Here is a 19,227-nt window from a genome sequence, read left to right as displayed (position 1 = left end):
CAAATGGAGGATGATCCTTTACCTGTCAAAGTGGAACAAGCACTTTGTATGCCACAATTTCCAGATGACACCTGTTGCCCAAGTACATTTGCTTATTCCATGTGGGACCTGGACCAATTCTATCAATCTGAAAGATATGTACTGGCGTGTCCTTATTGCTCTTCCCTTCTGCCCCATCCCATGGTTCAATATAAGGAGATACACATACAGATTCTGTCTTGCCCTGTGGATTAAACACCGCTCCAAAGATCTAAACAAAATTGGCAATGATAGTCATTCAAGAACTCAGACTAGAGGTAGTTTAACTGGTAGACTACCTAGACGATTGGTTAGTCTAGTCGACACCTGAGAGTATTGCGTACAAAACCTGTGAGTGATAATTAATAGACTTAAGTCAAAGGGTTTCATGATCAACTGGGAACCATCAACTTAATGGCCCTAAATTGCCTTGTAAAGACGTCAGACGTCTCTTCATTTCGCATCAATCACGTTCATGCATCACACTTGTTAAGATGTCAAGAATCTCATGTAAATATTCATATGTAGAATTTCCTGGCCTTTCCGCCGATATATATTTTATCATTGTATGTATGTTATGTCTCTTAAAATTGCCATTTGTTTGACTATCAACAAACACAAATTGCTCAGAGTGCGGGTCACGGCAATCGGAGGTCGGGCACTAACATTTCAGTCCGCACTCTGCCATGTATACCTGAGCCCAGGTTAATAAATCAGTTACTACCCAGTTCGACATTTTTGTCCTCACAGCCTCAATAGTCAATGCTTTGTTCTAGTACAACAGTGAGTGAGGAAATCAATTCCATTGTCATCTTTTATTCTTTCCCAGGTAGTAGGAGGGAAAGTTGAAAGTGCATCCTCCTTTCTGAACCATGACCTTCATGTGTAGATTTTCTAACCTGGTCTGCTGTGAAGATTATTTTTCTAACATTGATAGGTAGCAGGTCTAAAAACTATAGACTTCATCTACCCAGCAATACCAGTTTGTATGAAAAATGCTTTTGGAATATCTCCACACACAGAGCAAGGTTGAAATTGCTGTTGAAACTATTATAAATTTTTTCATCTACCTGGTGGAGGACAAGTACCTTGCTACTACTACAATTGTGTGTGTCATACAAAGTTGCAGTGTTTGACCCTTTCTTCCAGTATTAAGGTTTAGCTCCCTCCTCTGGTCCTTTGTACTGCAAAGATCAGCTCCTGCAATGATTTTTGTTACCTAATAAGTCCTACCTCTTTAAGCCGGCATCTTTGGGACCATTGAAAATCCCGGATGACAGAAATCACCCCTAAAAACCTCTTACGTAAACAAAATCTTGCCTGTTCATTCCAAATATATAATGCTGTTATCAAAAGTAGAAAAAAGTTTATGAATAATCACTGTCATTCGTTAGTTTTAGTTCCTTAGGAAAATTTTGGTTTGCTCCATAAGCATCTCTCTGGAAATGCTTACATCGCTTCCCTGGAGCTAAAACCACTTTATAAATGCGCTGTCAGATTCTGATCTCCTGGCACCCTTCAATGTTTTCCCACACTTCAGACTTTTCTGGCTTTCATTTTCAGCTAAAACCTAAAAATCTGCAGCTTTTTTACTTCAAACCTGCATGAGAGAGAGAGAGAGAGAGAGAGAGAGAGAGAGAGAGAAGAGAAGAAACTACTGGCCGTGGTTAGGTTGTTATACCGACAGATATCCATTTGCAAAAAGTCAGATAATACAGTTGTATTAAGAATAATGATAATTTAAATAAAACTTGTTCTGCATACTGTATGCAATTATATTTCATGCATTATTGTCATATTATTATCGTATTACAATTTATGAAAATAGCGATCAGGCGCCATTTGTATTCTGCTAATGTTTACATTCTTAAAATCATCAGCAGATTACATTTTACTGACGTTATCACAGCATTAGTTGCTGAATGAAACGCATTTCGGACATTCTTTTTTTTAAGTAAATTATTAAAGCTGGATTTAAAAATGCATCTTACTTTATTTACAAATGCAGTAAATTAAATGAAATAAAGGTGTGATTTCAAAAGTTGCTTTTGCCCCTGCCAAAACTTTCCTCTCCATTGTGTGAAGGATGAATAAAGATTTGTTTTATTTTTTATGTATTTACAGAGCAAGCTTCAGTTCCAATATCCAAATTTTTTTTTAAAATACTGAAATGACGTGTTGTGCCGCCCTTATAGCCGCTCAAGAATTAATGGTGGCTGATTCAAAGAGAGTCCTGGATCATGGGAGTTCCACGACCACAGATTAAAGGATTTAAGAGGTCGAACTTTATTTGAAAAAGGTTCTTTGACTCCTATCATGTCCTCATTACAGTGGTCCCAATGCAACTACAACCCATATGCCCCAAAAGACAATCTTCTTGACCACCTTGGCACCAGGAACCCGAATCAGCGAACTCAACTCTCTTAGATAATGACAATGCTCCATCACCTGCATACCTAGCCATCACTTGCTGCTGTCCCCTTGCCCATCATTCCCAGCCAAGAATGAGGACCCTTTGAAGAGTAAATACCCTATTCATCTAAGAGATCTTTGTATTACGGAAAAAATATAGTGGCAGCCTAGTCACTCCCAGATGGTTCTTCTTTATTACACCTTACCGTTAACAAGCTGCTCTCACTGCAAGGGCTGAGTATTATCTAAGTGTCCCTAATTAAAAAAGGCAGACCCCCATCACTTCCCTAAGTTTCATGGTGTCCGGAAGATGAGCACTGCGCTGGCTTTCTTCAGAAGCATTTTCTTTAAAGAAGTCACTGAGTTTACTGGGTGGTCATCAAAGGGAGTATTTTTCAAACACCTCTCTTTGTTCCGTAATGAATAGTTTCTGAAAATAAATTAGTTGCATATATCACTGATAGACATAATTTCAGTTTTCTTTACTGCAAAATAAATAACTGCATTGAACCTTTTATTGTACCTGAACTGAATGACTTCATTAAACATTAAGTGTAAAAGTGGAATCTACTTGATTTATTAAGTGTGGCAATTAGTCAGGAGACTGCAGCTGAATCTAGCTTCAGTGCCTCGTGGGTGGAGGAAAAGAAGGAGGAGGAAAGGACAGTTGTCATTTTACAATCTTTATCGTCATTTCAAGCATTATTGAATACTGATGATAATCACAGATTTTAATTTTGATTTTGTTGCCTCAATGTTTTTTAAGCATGAGAGAGAGAATATTGATGATGATTATTCACTGTCTGAAGCCAGTACAGTTGCAAAAACATATAAATAAACATATATATATATATATATATATATATATATATATATATATAGGCATATATAGTTTATATATATATATATATATACATATATATATTAGGCAGCCCCCAGTTTACGACGGGGTTATGTTCCAACACCGCGTCATGAGCCGAAAATCGGCATAACCCAAAACCCTCAAAACTCGTGAGAGACCCTTACTTTTAATCCTTTGGGTGTCTTCAAAACGATGTAACCTACATTTTTAATGAGTTTTTCATAAAAGACCCTCCAAATTTTTACCATTCTGCTATTTTGGAGCCAGAGAGAGAGAGAGAGAGAGACTGCTTGCCTCACTGCTTATCGACCAGAAAAAGACTTGGAATTTCACAGCACTATGTAAAATCTAACCTAATTTTTCCTAGTTATTGAAATGAAAAAGTAATTATAGCAAGGAAAATATGAAAAAATGAATGACTTAGTCACGCTTATTTATAAAACTATACAAAACAAATAAACGTACATGTCACATATGCATAAAAAAATCTCTTTCTCACTGAGATACAAGAGAGAGAGATCATTTGCCTCATTGCTTATCTACCAGAAGAAGACTTGGAATTTCACAGAATCTTACCTCATTTTTCCTAGTTATTCAAATGCAAAAAGTAATTATAGCATGGAAAATATGAAAAAATTAATGGTAAAGTAAGTCACGTTTATCTGTAAAACTATACAAAACAAATAAACATGCATGTCACATATGCATAAATAATCTCTCTCTCTTTCTCTCTCTCTCTCTCTCTTATCTCGGAGAGAGAAAGAAATAAAACAAATACTACTCACCCTCCTGGTAGTGTATGCAAAGCCCTTGATATACAGTACAGAGAGAGATGGGTGGTTGGCCTTACTTAAATACCAAGAGTGATATTCATGAATTATTACAGGAAAGGGAGAATACATTAATATTAATATTTGAAAATTACTAAATCATTTTTTATCATAAAAATGTATTTAATCATGGAAATAAAAACCAGTAATGAGTGAATATTGCTCTACGAGAGAGGGAGAGCGAGAGGTTGAACTGAATTTTTCGATGTTGGTAAGCTCTTTTGTGATTTTGCGGGATTTTAATTTAAAGTTTTATTGATACTTTTTTGTGGTTACCTTATTATTAATATTTAAAAATTAGTAAATCATTTTTTTATCATAAAAAATGCATTTAGTCAGGAAAATGAAATAAAAATCAGTAATTAGTGAATATTGCTGTACGAGAGGGAGGGAGAGAGGCTGAACTGAGTTGTTCACATCGGCGAGCTGTTTTGTGATTTCATGGGATTTTAATTTTAAATGTTATTGATACTTTGCTGTGGTTACCTTACTATTAATATTTGGAAATTAGTAAATCAATTTTTTTATCTAATGTATTTAGTCATGAAAGTGCAATAAAAATCAATAATTAGTGATTATTGCTCTACGAATGTAAATTTGATTTCTTCCGTTCGGATCGGCGTTGTCGGAAATATCGTCGAAAACTTTATTTTTATCCCTTGGGTATCTTGAAAACAATGTATCCTGCATTTTTATTGAGTTTTTCATCAAAAAAACCCTAAATTTTGACCATTCTGCCATTTTGGATCCATATTCTTCTATTCGGATCGGCGTCGGACTGCCATTGTCCAAAATACTGTCGAAAATCTTAAGAAAACCTTATTTTAATCCTTTGGGTGTCTTGAAACCAGCGTAACCTGCATTTTTATCGAGTTTTTCATAAAAAAAACTCCAAATTTTTACCATTCTGCCATTTTGGAGCCACATTTCTTCCGTTGTCGGCATTGTAAACCTGGAACATGTGTTGTAACCCAGGAAATAATTTTTGATGAATATGTTTGAAGAGCGTTGTAAACTCGGAACATCGTAAGCCAAGTCTGGTGTAACCCAGGTACTGCCTGATATATATATATATATATATATATATATATATATATATATATATATATATATATATATATATATAAATAAATATATATATATATATATATACACATATACATATATATTATATATGTGTATATTTATTTATTTATTATATGCATATATAACATATGTACTGTATGTATATACTGTATATAATTATATATATATATATATATATATATATATATATATATATATATATATATAATCTTTTTCATAACAAAGCAGGGTAACTGGTGACCTTACTCTTATTAGTGTGCCTGGGTTAAAATCCCACCAAAGAAAGAAATGACTTATTCATTTATTCCCCATCTGGATTCCAGGCCTACAGTGATAAGTGTATCCCCAAAAAAGTGTGAGGAATTCTGGTAGTTAAGAAAACTTATATAACTGGTGAAAGGGACCAGTAGATTCTGTGTAAAGTACTGTGCTGTGTATGCACATATAGACATACATACATACAAAACTTAAAGATCACTGTTCCTTACCTCATTACTATTTCTTTGTAGCAAGAGTTTTAAATTTATTCTCTTACTGCCTTTGGAATAGGAAGAAGAATTAATGAATATATTAATTAGATGTATTGAATGCTCAAAGAAATCAGTAAAGGTATGCAGAATGAAGTGATTGTTCAGCAGCACAGACAAATGAAAAAATGAGGCATTTATCTTTTGAGAACCCAGGGACTCCTTGGCATACCAGCAGGTCTACCACTGCTCTTCATGTGTCTGTTAAAAAATGTGAAATTTTGAGGACATTTAAGGACCACCGTGGGCTAATCATAAGTAATGGGTATGTGGTGAAACATAAAATTTAATAGAAAGCAACAAAAGTTAAATGTCTTCACATAGCATGGATGTGTATCAAATATGTGAAAATTCAATAGCTGAATAGACATAGCTGTGGGATTTTTTGGGCCATGGATTCTTGCTCCATAAACATCAGTGGGGAGGTCAAGCTGGAATATGATCTAGTTGTGGATAAAAACAGTTAGGAGACAGTCTAAAGCAAAAGCCAAAAGGACTTTCACTAACAAACACTGTTTGTGGTAGTGGACTTTATGAGTGAAGCCTTTTCAGCAAATTTTACTCTTTACTTGCCTTTACAATAGATGGCAGCTTTGAGAAATTACCCCATCCATAACTGAATCCTTCGAAGAGTGCTTTGTGATTATGTTTAGAAGATTATGAAAACTTGGTTGATTTAGCAGAAGAATCATTTTTGCTGGTTTTTTTGTGGTAACATCTTAATGTATGTTTGTTTGTGTGTGTTTGTGTGCATAATGTATCACAAAGCTGAGAAAACGCTTTTTCAATGTGATATGTTTCGAATTTCCAAGATTAAGAAGTTTGCAGTTTATTTATAGATTACTGCACTAGTAAATTGTTTGTCCAAGAAAGGTAGGACACAACATTGTTTAGAAGTCCTATTGTGTTTTGATGGTACAAGCTCAATTACTAGTCAGTGTTACATGTAAAGATGTTGGTTATGTACTGCACTGTAATCTGGTTGGTTTTATTTACATTATGCTTATGTGCACATTGAGATCTGAAAGAACCTAGCTAGAAGCATTTTAGTTTACTTTAAAAAATAAATGAGTGATCATTGTTTTGGCATAGCTTGTTTGTTTTATCAGCATTTTATTCCTAATGGAATGAAGCAACAACATTCAGGATGTAACTTGTATTTTTATGTAACGTGTGCTTTTTTTGCTAACTTGTTTTTTGGTACTCTAATAGCAATATTTTTAACAGCAATAATTTTCAAGTAGATTAGATTTTTAAGTGCTGATCTTTGGAATTTTTATGCATATTTTACTGAAGTTTTTGTAGATGAGTGACATGACATGGAAAAGCTTATTTTTATCCATAGAAGTGTTATTCTTTTCCTAATAAGAATTTTACCCTGTTTCTGTATCATCTTGTACCATTATTTGTGATATCCCACAGTACATATGGTGGCAGGAAATTTAATTTCTTTAATTAAAAAAAAAAAAATTTAAGGTTCAATTTTCAAAGACATCAAGTCCTTGGATAATGTTGTCTGAGTAACTTGATAATCATAGTCAGTATTAAATAAAAATTAATTTCTGCCTTGTTTCTGCTGTCAGATTACTTATTAATTTAGCTAAGTATGGCTAATTATTCACATTCTTTTTATTTATTTTTCAAGACAATGCAACTGATTTTTTTCAAAACATTTAAACTTTAGGGGATAAATTACTGTACTATAAAAAGCCATTTTAACTATACAGAATCACAGTATTTTACCATCAAAACTTGATGATTTAGTGACTATGCAACATGGTTTTGTAATGCGTTTTTGCATTACTGTAAACAGCAAGCCTATTTCCAAGAAGCATATAACCCCAAAACCTACATTTTGAGAAATCTACCACCGTGATCACACTTTGTCTTATTTCGACAGTAAACTCTTCACAGATATTTGTAGGTTATGAAGTTCCCAAGCTTTAGTGAATACTGCTGTCATCAGTAGTAGAGTATTGGCCATTGTGAAAGAGAAATACAACATTCACAAGACATGTCTAGTTGCTTCTTCAAAGTACTCAGCAATTTTGAAAATGTGCAACAAGTTGCCCTGCAAGTACAATTAAAATATATTGTAATACAGTGTTACGAAGATCATGGTGTGTCTTTTTCAGGATGGCTATGGTAGAAATAAATGCCTTGTCCTTGAAATAATTAATGAAAAATAGAAAACGAAAAATATAGTTAAGCAGTCAGTGAAAGCTTGTTGGTACTGCTAGTGGATGAAATTTTCAGTGGAGTTATTTTAAAAGAGAATTCTTGTATACATCACTTGAAAAAGAAACGGAACTTTGGAAAAGCATGAATTCCCTTAATTTATTTTGAGAAGGGAATTTTTCAGAGCAAGTACTAAACAAATGAATTTTGGAAGAAACATAAGATGAAGCCCAGTTGGATATGCAAACTATGGAATATTAAAGATTGGTTTAATAAGAGTTTCTAAAAGGGTTGAAGTGGAATTACTGGTATATTAATGGAAAAAATAAAGCTATTAATAGTACCATCTATTTTATACCTAGATAAAACACGATTAATAATTATGTGAGCCAGTTAGTATTACTAAACATTGTTGACTAATAGTTTTATAACATATCAAAGTGTACTAAACTGTAGTGTGAAAAGGTGCTTCCTAAATTGATGATTTTGATTTAAGAATAAGACTAATTTGATGTACTGCTGATGAGCATGCGTGTACCCTGCACAGTCTCTGTTGTCAAGAAAGTCTTAAATAACTTTAAGGAAAAGTTTTCAGTGGTCACTGTTCACTAACAAAAAAATTCCTTTAAAGCATTCGTTAAAATAATACGATTGTAATAATCGTCCATTTAAGAGGAACTCGACCAAGTTGTTCATATGCCTGAGCTTATGATCATTACTAAACATATCCATTAAGCTCATTCACCCTTTGCTTCATGTGTTTTATGGATTACCATGTTTGTACGGGACTAAGTTTTCTAACTTGTGTTGGTGTTTAATTTCTTTTTTACTTTGCTTGGATTTTATTCCTGTTTTCATTTGCAGTGCTTGAATTTCAATGCCATTACTTGTATTGTGAATCTATGTTGTGGTTTTATCTTCATTTTTAAAACCTACATTCCTACAGATTTGCTTGTGTTTGCTTTTCAGCATTACTGTAATTGGTTGATAATTGCCATTTAGGTATTTATTTTAAAACTCAGTTGATAAGTCACTGAGGGTTAGTTACAGAAGTTCTTGTAATTGGAAAAACTTGAATAAGTTGGTCTTACTTTAGAATTACCCAATTGCCTTTCTAGTGGTAGGGAGAGTAATAGAGAGTGGTAACTTTACTTAATACATACATGAAATGTATATGCTGCCTTATAAATGCACTTCAATTTTTTCTCTCTCTTTCACAGACACACACTCACACACATGCGCGCACACACACACACACACACAAATTGTGGTGTGTGTTCTGCTATTTCAGACAATTACAGGTTTTCCTAAACAAACTTATCTAACATTTGGGAAAAGTACATGAGATTTCATTGTTATATATTTATATATACAGTACTGGGAGCGCAGGGCTATCTGGTTAAACAAATTTTATATTTTTAATAAAACAAAACATTTTACGTCGTATCGTCTGTTTATGCTTTTTATTCCAAAAAAAATTGTCGTTTGACTTGGTAGCCAGAGAAACATCACAGTAGGGGTAGGATACATGCATTTCTTACCGGTAGCAGTAGAAGCTTTGTTCCAGAAGAGAGGCATGTGCATCCAATTGGAAGGAAGAGTGAGGGACTTCAGAATAAGTAAATGGTTTGTATGCACATGCCATAAATGTATTTTTTTCTTATAGCCATACCAAATAAATATTTTCTTTAGATAGCTAAATATCTACTTGAGGGATAAGGTAGTTGAACTAGGTAGCAACTGTCCATTTGTAATGAAACTATCTGATAAGAAGTTACCATACCCTGATCAGTCTTGTCAACCATTTGAGGGCACTGGATTGCTCAAAGTTCAAGTTGTGAGTCAGACCTTACTAGAGTAACAGTTCCACACTGGGAGCTGTTGAATTGACCTCCTCCCTCCCTCTCACAACAAAACAGATGATTCCAGGTGAACACGAAGCTGTTCAAATAAGAGGTCTGATGAGATCTCAGGCTATCCCCTTGAAGTTTAGCTGAATAAAGACTGTCACACAAGCACATATTTTGGCATCTTGCCGTACTAATTTGCCACCCACCCACCTTTTTTCTAGAGTCACAGTTTCTTTCATTGTTTCTTTGATAGACTCCATGTAAATGCAGTGAAGTCATTGACGCATTCTGGTCAAAGATTTTTTCCAGCATGAGTTAACTGTCGTAGGCTTGGTTGCTTCCATGGCTTTTTCGATAATAGTTATGGTATCAGGGATTGTATAAAGTTTCTGTCATTGTTACGTTTTCTTTAGTAGGGCCATTTTCCATAACCTGAAAAATTTTTTTCATAGCATATCGAGCTTAATGGACCTTAAACAACGTTATTACCCTCTGATCTACCGTAGAGGGTGTTGAGAGCCAAATGGATGGCTAAGGCACCTTTAGTGTCAAACTCGTGAGATTCTGGATGGCCAGGTGCATTGTCCTCTATTGGTAAGACAACAAAAGATAATCCCTTACTTGCGAGGTCTCTTCCAACTTCTGGAATAGAGCACTGATGAAACCACTCTAGGAAAAGTGTTCTGGTAATCTGTGCATTTTAACTATGCATTCAAAAGCTTGGCAGCAGTCATTTAACGGTTCCTTTCAATACTCATGGATTAGTAGTTTTATTTGGGCTGTAAACAAGTTGGCATTAGCACAAAATGATAGCATTAATCTCTCTTTTCCTGCCTTAACAAGACTTAGAGCTTGACTCTCTCCTTGGTTAATAAATGTCATCTGTGACTTTTTATCCCGTTAATAAATGTCATCTATGACTTTTTATCCCGAAGGGAGAAGTTTCATCATCATTGAATCTGCATTGAATTAGTATATGTTTTTGTTCCTCTATTACTTTCTTAATGGCGTTTTGAAACTAATGATCATTTGTAAGATAAGCATATGAGAGAGGAAGGGAGCTGAGCAAAGCTGTTGGCATCTCTCAACAAAGTGCACAGAGCTGCAGTTATTGTGCAAACTGGAATTTTTCTAAAAAATCCACCATTTATTGATAAAATTGTGAAAGTGTTCATGTTAGTAAAATAATAGGTAATATTGTAAGTAAGTACTGACACTGTGATTTTTAGTGTCCTCGACATTTCCAACCCATGTGCATTGGCTGCAGCTTTACCACTGTTTACATGTTTTCTCTTTCACAGAATGTTTATCTGAGGTTTGTAAGCTTGAATGTGTGATGGTATTTTTAGAGTTTTAACTTATTTCAGTTATTAAGTAGTCTATATATATATATATATATATATATATATATATATATATATATATATATATATATATATATATATATATATATATATATATATATATAGTGTTTGTGTGTGTATATGTGGGTGGCTGTGTGAGGAAAAAATTATAAAAAAGCTCTGAGTGTTTGTGAAAGCAATGATAGGACCAGCTTCTCTCTATGGAAGTGAAGTGTGAATGTTAAATGCATATGAAAGGAAGATGGTGATAGCTTAAGAAATGAATTGTTCATGTAGTATTTGTGGGATGAGAAAAATTGAAAGGCTTAGAAATGTGAAGAAACAAGGAATGGTAGAAGGGTTAATGTAGGTGTGAAAATAAATCAGTATTTTAAATGGTTTCTTCATATGTGAAAAATGTCAGGTTGGTGAAAATAGCATACAGATCAGAAGTGTTGGGAAGAAGAGGAAGGTCAAGAAGTGGTTGGATAGATGTTGGGAAAAAGGTTTTAGAAAAGAGGGACCTCTTCATTCCAGAAGCAAAATAGTACATGCAAGATACTGGTGAATGGGAGGCAATGTTAATACTGTATGGCAATTGAACACGCTGCTTGTGGGGTCGTCTGTGTAGATGCAGAAAGTAGCTAGTGTTATAGTTTTCACCACAAAATAAAATCAGATAAGTCCCAAAAATGCTGACTTCAGACAAGTCCCAGAAATGCTGACTTCAGACAAGGCCCGGAAATGTAGACTTTAGACAAGTCTCAGGAATGCTGACTTCAAAACAAGAAAATCAGATAATAGATCCCAGAAAAGCTGACTTCAGACAAGTCCCAGAAATGCTGACTTCAAACAAGACCCAGAAATATTGACTTTAGACAAGTCTCAGAAATGATGACTTCAAACAAGGATACAGGGTCTTTACTGTTTTCATGTTTTCCAAATAAACAGCCAGTGTGCTGTTCCCATCAACAAAATAATGATTTCCAGTTTCAAAAAGGAACATATAAATGTGAAACAGCCTCTGGATTTTAACCCAACATTCTTATCTGGACTGATTCGTACTGTAGACTTGTAAACTTTATGCAAACACTTATTTTTACTCATAAGGTTGATTATTATGAATTTTCAAGACTTCCTTTACAAGACAGCATTTACAGCATAGTTATCTTTGAACAGGAAACAAACATTTACTGTAATCATAAAGAAGGTTAAGAATGACATTTTTTTTCTTCTACAGTGGGGAATAGGGTGAGAGACAGACAATTGTACAGTTATTTGTTTTCAAGGGGTATTTAAAGGGTATTTTTGGGGGTGGATGTAATTTCTGATAATAGAGATGGTGTTTATTCTTAATTTTCCCCTTAAGAGCTTATTGACTCTTGATTCAGTAATAATTTTCTTTCTTTATAGCAGTGATCAGTATATTACATTTGGTTATCCACCAGTGTAATTCGTTGAAAGGAGGAGATCCCTGGGGGCAGACCTCAATTCTCAATACACGTAATGGATTACCATACCGGTATGGCAATGGAATTTTTATGTCCCTAACATCATGCCTTTCAGCTGCCTTGTTTGCTTCTCTGTAGGTCATGAAATTGGAGGTAAGGCCTCCCAGAAAGATCGGAAAGATAAAAAGGGTATTTGTCAGTTGTTAAGACCATGCACTAGATTTGGTTTTGTATATATGTTCGAAGAAGGGCTAAGGGAATACTGCTATTTATGAAAAGTAGATTTGTGATTTTAAACAAAGGTGCTCTCAGATTTCACTCTCGTAGAATTTATGGTGCTGGTAGAAGGGTATTTGTCAGTTCTGTAGATCATGCACCAGATTTGGTTTTGTATATATGTTCGAAGGAGGGCTAAGGGAATACTGCTATTTATGAAAAGTAGATTTGTGATTTTAAACAAAGGTGCTCTCAGATTTCACTCTCTTAGAATTTATGGTGCTGGGAGACAGGTGTACACGGAGAAAACTAATTTATAGGCAATTTAGTATGTGTTGTTAACAGGAGATTCAAATGGGAATAACGACTGAAAATTGGGATAGGAATATGTGAAAGGAGAAATGAAAAAGAAAAATGGGGGAAGACATGGTTTGCCTCAAGTTCATCCAGAATTTAACAGTTTAATTATTTAACTGTGGCAATGAATGATGTCTTTTCTTGGGAGCCATCTCTTTTAGGAAAAATGACATTGCTGAAAAAAATTGGGTCTGTTTATAGAGAGGGAGAGAGAGATGGTATTATTGCAAGTTTTGATGTTCCTACGGTGAAAGAAAATGGAGTCTTGTGAAAATGTGTTTGGAAGAAAAGGTTGATTGTTAGAAATATATAATTTCCAAAAAGGAATATTTATATGAATACTTGGGAAAGAGAAAATGATGAGGAAAAGATTTGCAAGAATATGTAAGTTAAGAGTATATACCTGAGCAAGTTCATGTTTGTAGCTTTTGAAAGAAGTAGTGAAAGATATATCTGATCATTATTTGGTTGATGTAACAACTAAGATAGTTACAGTGTTGGAACAGAAGGGGTGAGAATTCTACTGTAAAATTTAAAAGTGAATTTAATTTAAAAAGGCTGTGAGAAGAGCTTATTAGGAGAAACCGGGTATTTTGTGGGATATGACTCAAGATATTGAGATGGAAAAAGTAAATGAATGTAAAGCTTCGTCATGAGGTCATGGGCCAGCAGTAAGCTTTGCTGTGAATAGTTGGGGATAATGTGAGCAGGAACATAGAGAGAATCTGAAATGTTCAAGTGGGAATTAGTGTAGGGGGAAAGTTAAAGAAATTTGGGTCTCATGTTGAAGGATGTACAGCAAATGAAAAGATATTGTCTGAAGTGGACACAATCCTTGGTCAGTGGGGTGAGTCTTTTGAAGGTTTGATGAATGTGGAAGACAGGAGGATGATACTTTCCCTGATGCTTAGGAAATTACAAGTGAGATGCTGTGGTATGGTGATCGTGGTGTGATTTAGTGAGGTGTATCTGGATGAGGAAAGGATGTAAAGGACTGGTTTAGATGAATTATTGCTCTATTGTATGAAGCTAAAGGTGATAAGAGACAGCTGTAAAAGTTATATATAGGACATAGCACTACTTAATATACCAGGGAAGGTGTACGGTCAGATTATGATAGGGGATGAATGGTTTATATTTTGAGAAGGATTGATAGGGGATGAATGGTGTATATTTTGACAAGGAAGATAGTGTGTGAATCAATTGTTTGTTTTGGAAAAGTTATTGGAGAAGTTTAAAAGTAAAAATAAAGCTGTATGTGCCCTACATGAACCTAGAAAAAGATTGTGATAGATTTGATAGAGAAGTAATGTGGCTAGTTTATAGGATGTATGGTATAAATGATAGAGTTACTTGGAGAGATGAATTGTTTACAGTAGGAGCATAATGTATGTTAGAATATGTAAAAGTGTTAGTATGACAATGATATGATGTTTCTATAGTTCGGTATCTTAATGGATGGAGTGATGAGGAAAGTTTGAGAAAGGACAGTAGTGATTGAAGAAAATTAGTTGTGAACGGAATGTGGAATCATTGTTGTTTGCAGGTGATACATTGCTGATTGGAGACAGTGAAGAGAAACTTCAGACGTTAGTAAAAAGACTTGGGAAAATGTCTGTAAGAGGAGAAGGTTCTGAGTAATTGTGTACCAAGAAGTTGGGGTTATGAATATTAAAATGGATGGTGAAGAATGGAAGCAGCTGATTCATATAGGTACAAGAATAAGTGCAGTGGATGATAGTAAAATGAGAGAAGAGTATAGTCACAGAATAGGTGAAGCCAGGAAGGTGTGGGGTATGCAAGTGATTGGATAAAGACTTGGGTGTGTATGGAAGTCAAACTTGGATTTTACTAAGGGGCTGTTGGGCAAACTCACCTGTATGGAAGTGAAGTATAGATATTGGCATTGATATTTCACTATATCTCAAATATACAGTAGTATGATGCAACTTACGGGACTTTGGTGTTGTCAACACTTCCTGTAGTTGACTTTGAGAACTTGCAGGTTGCCTGGCACCTGTCTTACTCAATCCAGGTTTAAGGGTTGCAGTGTTAGCAGATACTTTGGAGTACTGATAAAAGAACAGCTTGGTATTTTATGTGAGTTGGGTTCCATTGGGTGACTTTTTGTAGGGGTACGGTCCTGATCAGTGGTGTTGCTATGGAGAAATACTTTTGCTCCAGTAATAGAGCTTCTAATATTCAGGGGCAGTAGGAAAGCCTCCTATATGAAATTCAAGTTGGGGTTTATATTTCAAAATATGTAGCACCTCAAGTATGTGATGTCAGCTCCTGTCCTTGGTGTTGTCAATTATATATCTCTTTATAATGCCTCTTTGTCTTCCTTAAGGTGTCATGCACTGTCAGGACTGGATTATTCCTCATCAGAAGGCTCCCTTTGCCCTGGATTTTAAAGTATATCATGAGGATTATCTGGTCAGTGTTGACAGGTTTAATGTGTTTGATAGAGGATGTCATTGTCTGTTGGTGGCCAACGGGATGTACGGTTTGTTGATGATCTGTTTTTTCATTTTCCTATTACTGCAGTGTTGCAGTTGGTAACACTTATAGTAGTGGCAAGAGTTAGGGTGGCCAAATCAAATTCTTTTTGTATGGAGTGCCAAGAGGAATAATGAGACAGGGCTTTGCAAATGTATATACAGTAGTGATGATGCTCTGCTTGTAGTGTTGCCATTGAGGCAGATGAATGAAAGGGACATTGGTCAACTATTACATAACTTTTCTGCCACAGAAAAGTAATCCACAAGAAAATTAGAAAAGCTTTATGGTCTTCCTCTGAAGACTACTGCTTTTCAATGAAATACAATATAATAATAATAATAATAATAATAATAATAATAATAATAATAATAATAATAATAATAATAATAATAATAATAACACAGTTATTTATTGACCACCCCTCTTGACCCTATTCCTATTTGCAGAGGATGCAATTCAAGATTAATGATGAATTGTATTTTGTGTGATTGCTTAAATTTCACTTGAAAGTTAATGGCAAGTACTGGACGCAAATCCTTTAAAACATTTTTTAGGATCTTTATTATTATTATTATTATTATTATTATTATTATTATTATTATTATTATTATTATTATTATTATTATTATTATTATTATTGAAGGATAAAACAGAACAAGCAAATATTTAAAATGATAAAGTACATTACACAAAGTTACCATCTCATTAGCAAAAGGGTTATTGCTTTCTGCCAGGAAGCCTTAATCTTCCTGATTTTAGCATTACAGCGTATTAAGATATTCATTCTGTGAACTGTTCATAACTTTTGTTAAACATTTATATTGGGCATTAGTGGGATTTTGTGCTGGAAGAGCCAGTTGAAGTGGGTAAGACTACTTTCTTGCAGTTTATTTATATTTTCACAGCTGAAATTATAAAATTTGGTCATTAGCCTGTGATACAGTTCTTGATCTTTGAGCTTCAATCAAGTTTAGTACAGTAATTAGAAAGAATCATTACACTTGAAATTTTGTATCATGCAAGGAAGTACTGTATTTTTAGCAGTTTCAGAATACTTTACTTCCAAAAGAGGCAAATTTGTTGTGCCTTCAAATTTGATGTAATTTCATCTTTACTTTACTTGCAAGTTGTATATTGAAAATCATTTATGACTGTAAATCTTTTCAGTGATATTGAATGAATTATGCTGGAAATTCAACTCTTGTAAATGTAGAAGAATTAACTGCTAGTAATCCAGTTAGTGCATAAATTTTATTTCTATTTTAGAAAGCTTGTGTCATATTGACCCTGAGTACACGTGTTAATGACTTTTCATATATGAGAGATATGGTATTTGAATCATTCTGATGTATTTTTGATGCAGTAAGTACAGTCCAGTTTGAAGTGTAACATATTTTAGACATTAGTGTTTGAAATTATTTGACTGCTCCCAGGTTATTAAGTTCCCTATATGAAAGCTTGTTTGGGTAGAGTTTTATCATGTGTATGTACTTGTTATCATTGACTGATGCCTGAAAGAATTACTGATGTCATGCTTAGCTGGATATAGTGAGACATCATGTGAACAGCAGGATTTATGTCCAAATTTTATTAGAATAGTTATGTTGATTTTTCACTGTTTCATAATGTACGTAATTACATATTTATTTTGCAGTTTGCTGTTGCTTAGTAATGTTTTATTCTGTTATTTGAATGCTCAACTTTCATATAACTCATAGGGTGATATACTGACTGCTGATGATTTGTATGTCTACACACACCTATTTGCATATTTATACAGTATCTCTCTCTCTCTCTCTCTCTCTCTCTCTCTCTCTCTCTCTCTCTCTTTCTCTCTCTCTCTCTCTCTCTCTCTCTCTCTTAATATGTTGTAGCCTGACTTCAGTTCCTGGGAAGGTAATAGTCTTATCTTAGCAGACAACGTATTAAGACATTTAGAATCAAACAGTCTAAATCTAGACAGCCAGCATGGCTTTCATAATGGGTGATCATGACTGACAAACCTTATAGACCCCTTGCACTTGTTTAGTATATACCGTACTGTATGTAATAAAAGCAGGACAATAGATATATGGTGCTTTTACATGATTTTCAGAAGGCACTTGTAGGTGCCATATACAAGATTATGGCGAAAGTAATGAGTATGTATGTTTAGGTAAAGTAGAAGACTGGACAGAAGCCTTGCTAAGTAGCAAATCACAAAGAGCTGTTATCAATGGGGTATTCATTGGTTGACCAGAAGCACAAGTAGTGGGTCTCAGGTTCAGTGCTGGGTACTTTGCTTTCATTATTTGCATAAATGACCTGGATTTAAACGACTTGGTGAGCAAAATAGCTAAGTTTGCTCATGTTAAAAAAATTGTCTAATAATAAAATACTTCCGTACTGTAAAACAGAGAATAGATGAGTGATCAACTGACATAGAATGGCATATGCCATTTAAGTTAGATAAATGCAAAATCATGACCATAGGTCATAAAATCAAGAATGTCGAGTAAGAACTACTAGCTTTTATTCAATTCAAACCACACTAATACCACCACACATTGGATATCAAAGGAGGCTACAACACGCAGCTTGTACTCCGCACAGAAAGTTGATTAAGAGGACAGTTGATAAACATGTTTAAAGTAAATGTATACAAAAAAATAGGCTCTAGGCATCTACAGTATTTAACTTCAGTCAAACTAGGTCCAATGAGCAAAAACTGCAACGCAAAAACATTCAGTCCCACTTGCTGTGGGAACCACTTCACATGTAAGACGTCCTGTTTTGGAATCTCCTAACAGCTTGAGCTGTGAATAGTACCGCCGTTATTTAGTTCGAGGATAGATTAAACAACATTAATAACACAGTTGTAATTTTACTAAAGGTATCCTCTAGATGGACTTGTAAGTCTTTGTGGCACCTCTGTCCATGTATTTCCATACATCTGTATGTACTGTGATTGGATTTCAAAATAACTAGAGTTTTGAAAAGTTGCATCAGTTTAGCTACATTTACTGTATATAAAAAAATGTTACTGGAGTTTAGTGTTTTTAGGTTAAAAGATAATTCAATACATTCTTCTCATCATTACATACAATTATATTTTCATAATCACAAAGCTTAATCTTCCATGAAAGTCAACTTCGTCCAATTTAGTTGGTAATTGAACTGATTTCTAGCCGTAACATTTCCTTAAGAAACCTTTACAGAACTAATTTATTTGTGTAAATAGAGAGTTGTTGTAATAGTTAAGTTTAAGGTGAGAAAATCATAAGTTGATGTAAATTTATAGAACGAGTCTTTCTGTCTTTCTGTCTCTCTTACATTACTGTATAAAAATGCAATAAAGCATATATACATACATATTTATTTATATATATATATATATATATATATATATATATTATATATATTATGTATATTATATATATATATATATATATATATATATATATATATATATATATATATATATATATATATATATATATATATATATATATATATATATATATGCATAAGGTTGTGTGCATAGAATAAGTATTGTGCAGGTTACACATACAGTACTTACATATACATTGGATTGTGTCATACCGACAATTGTTTT

General features: G+C 34.0%; 1 protein-coding gene across 21 annotated transcripts in view; it reads left to right on the top strand.

Moving 5' to 3' along the window:
- Positions 1–19,227, top strand: part of Stacl (Stac-like) — a 566,256-nt gene that overhangs the window by 503,408 nt on the left and 43,621 nt on the right. The gene's annotated exons all lie outside the window — the stretch shown is intronic.

Source organism: Macrobrachium rosenbergii, chromosome 50 (assembly GCF_040412425.1).
Source record: "Macrobrachium rosenbergii isolate ZJJX-2024 chromosome 50, ASM4041242v1, whole genome shotgun sequence".
Classification (NCBI taxonomy): Eukaryota; Metazoa; Arthropoda; class Malacostraca; order Decapoda; family Palaemonidae; genus Macrobrachium; species Macrobrachium rosenbergii.
The sequence above is the reverse complement of the archived record's forward strand: the minus strand, read 5'-3'. Positions and strand labels throughout refer to the sequence as shown.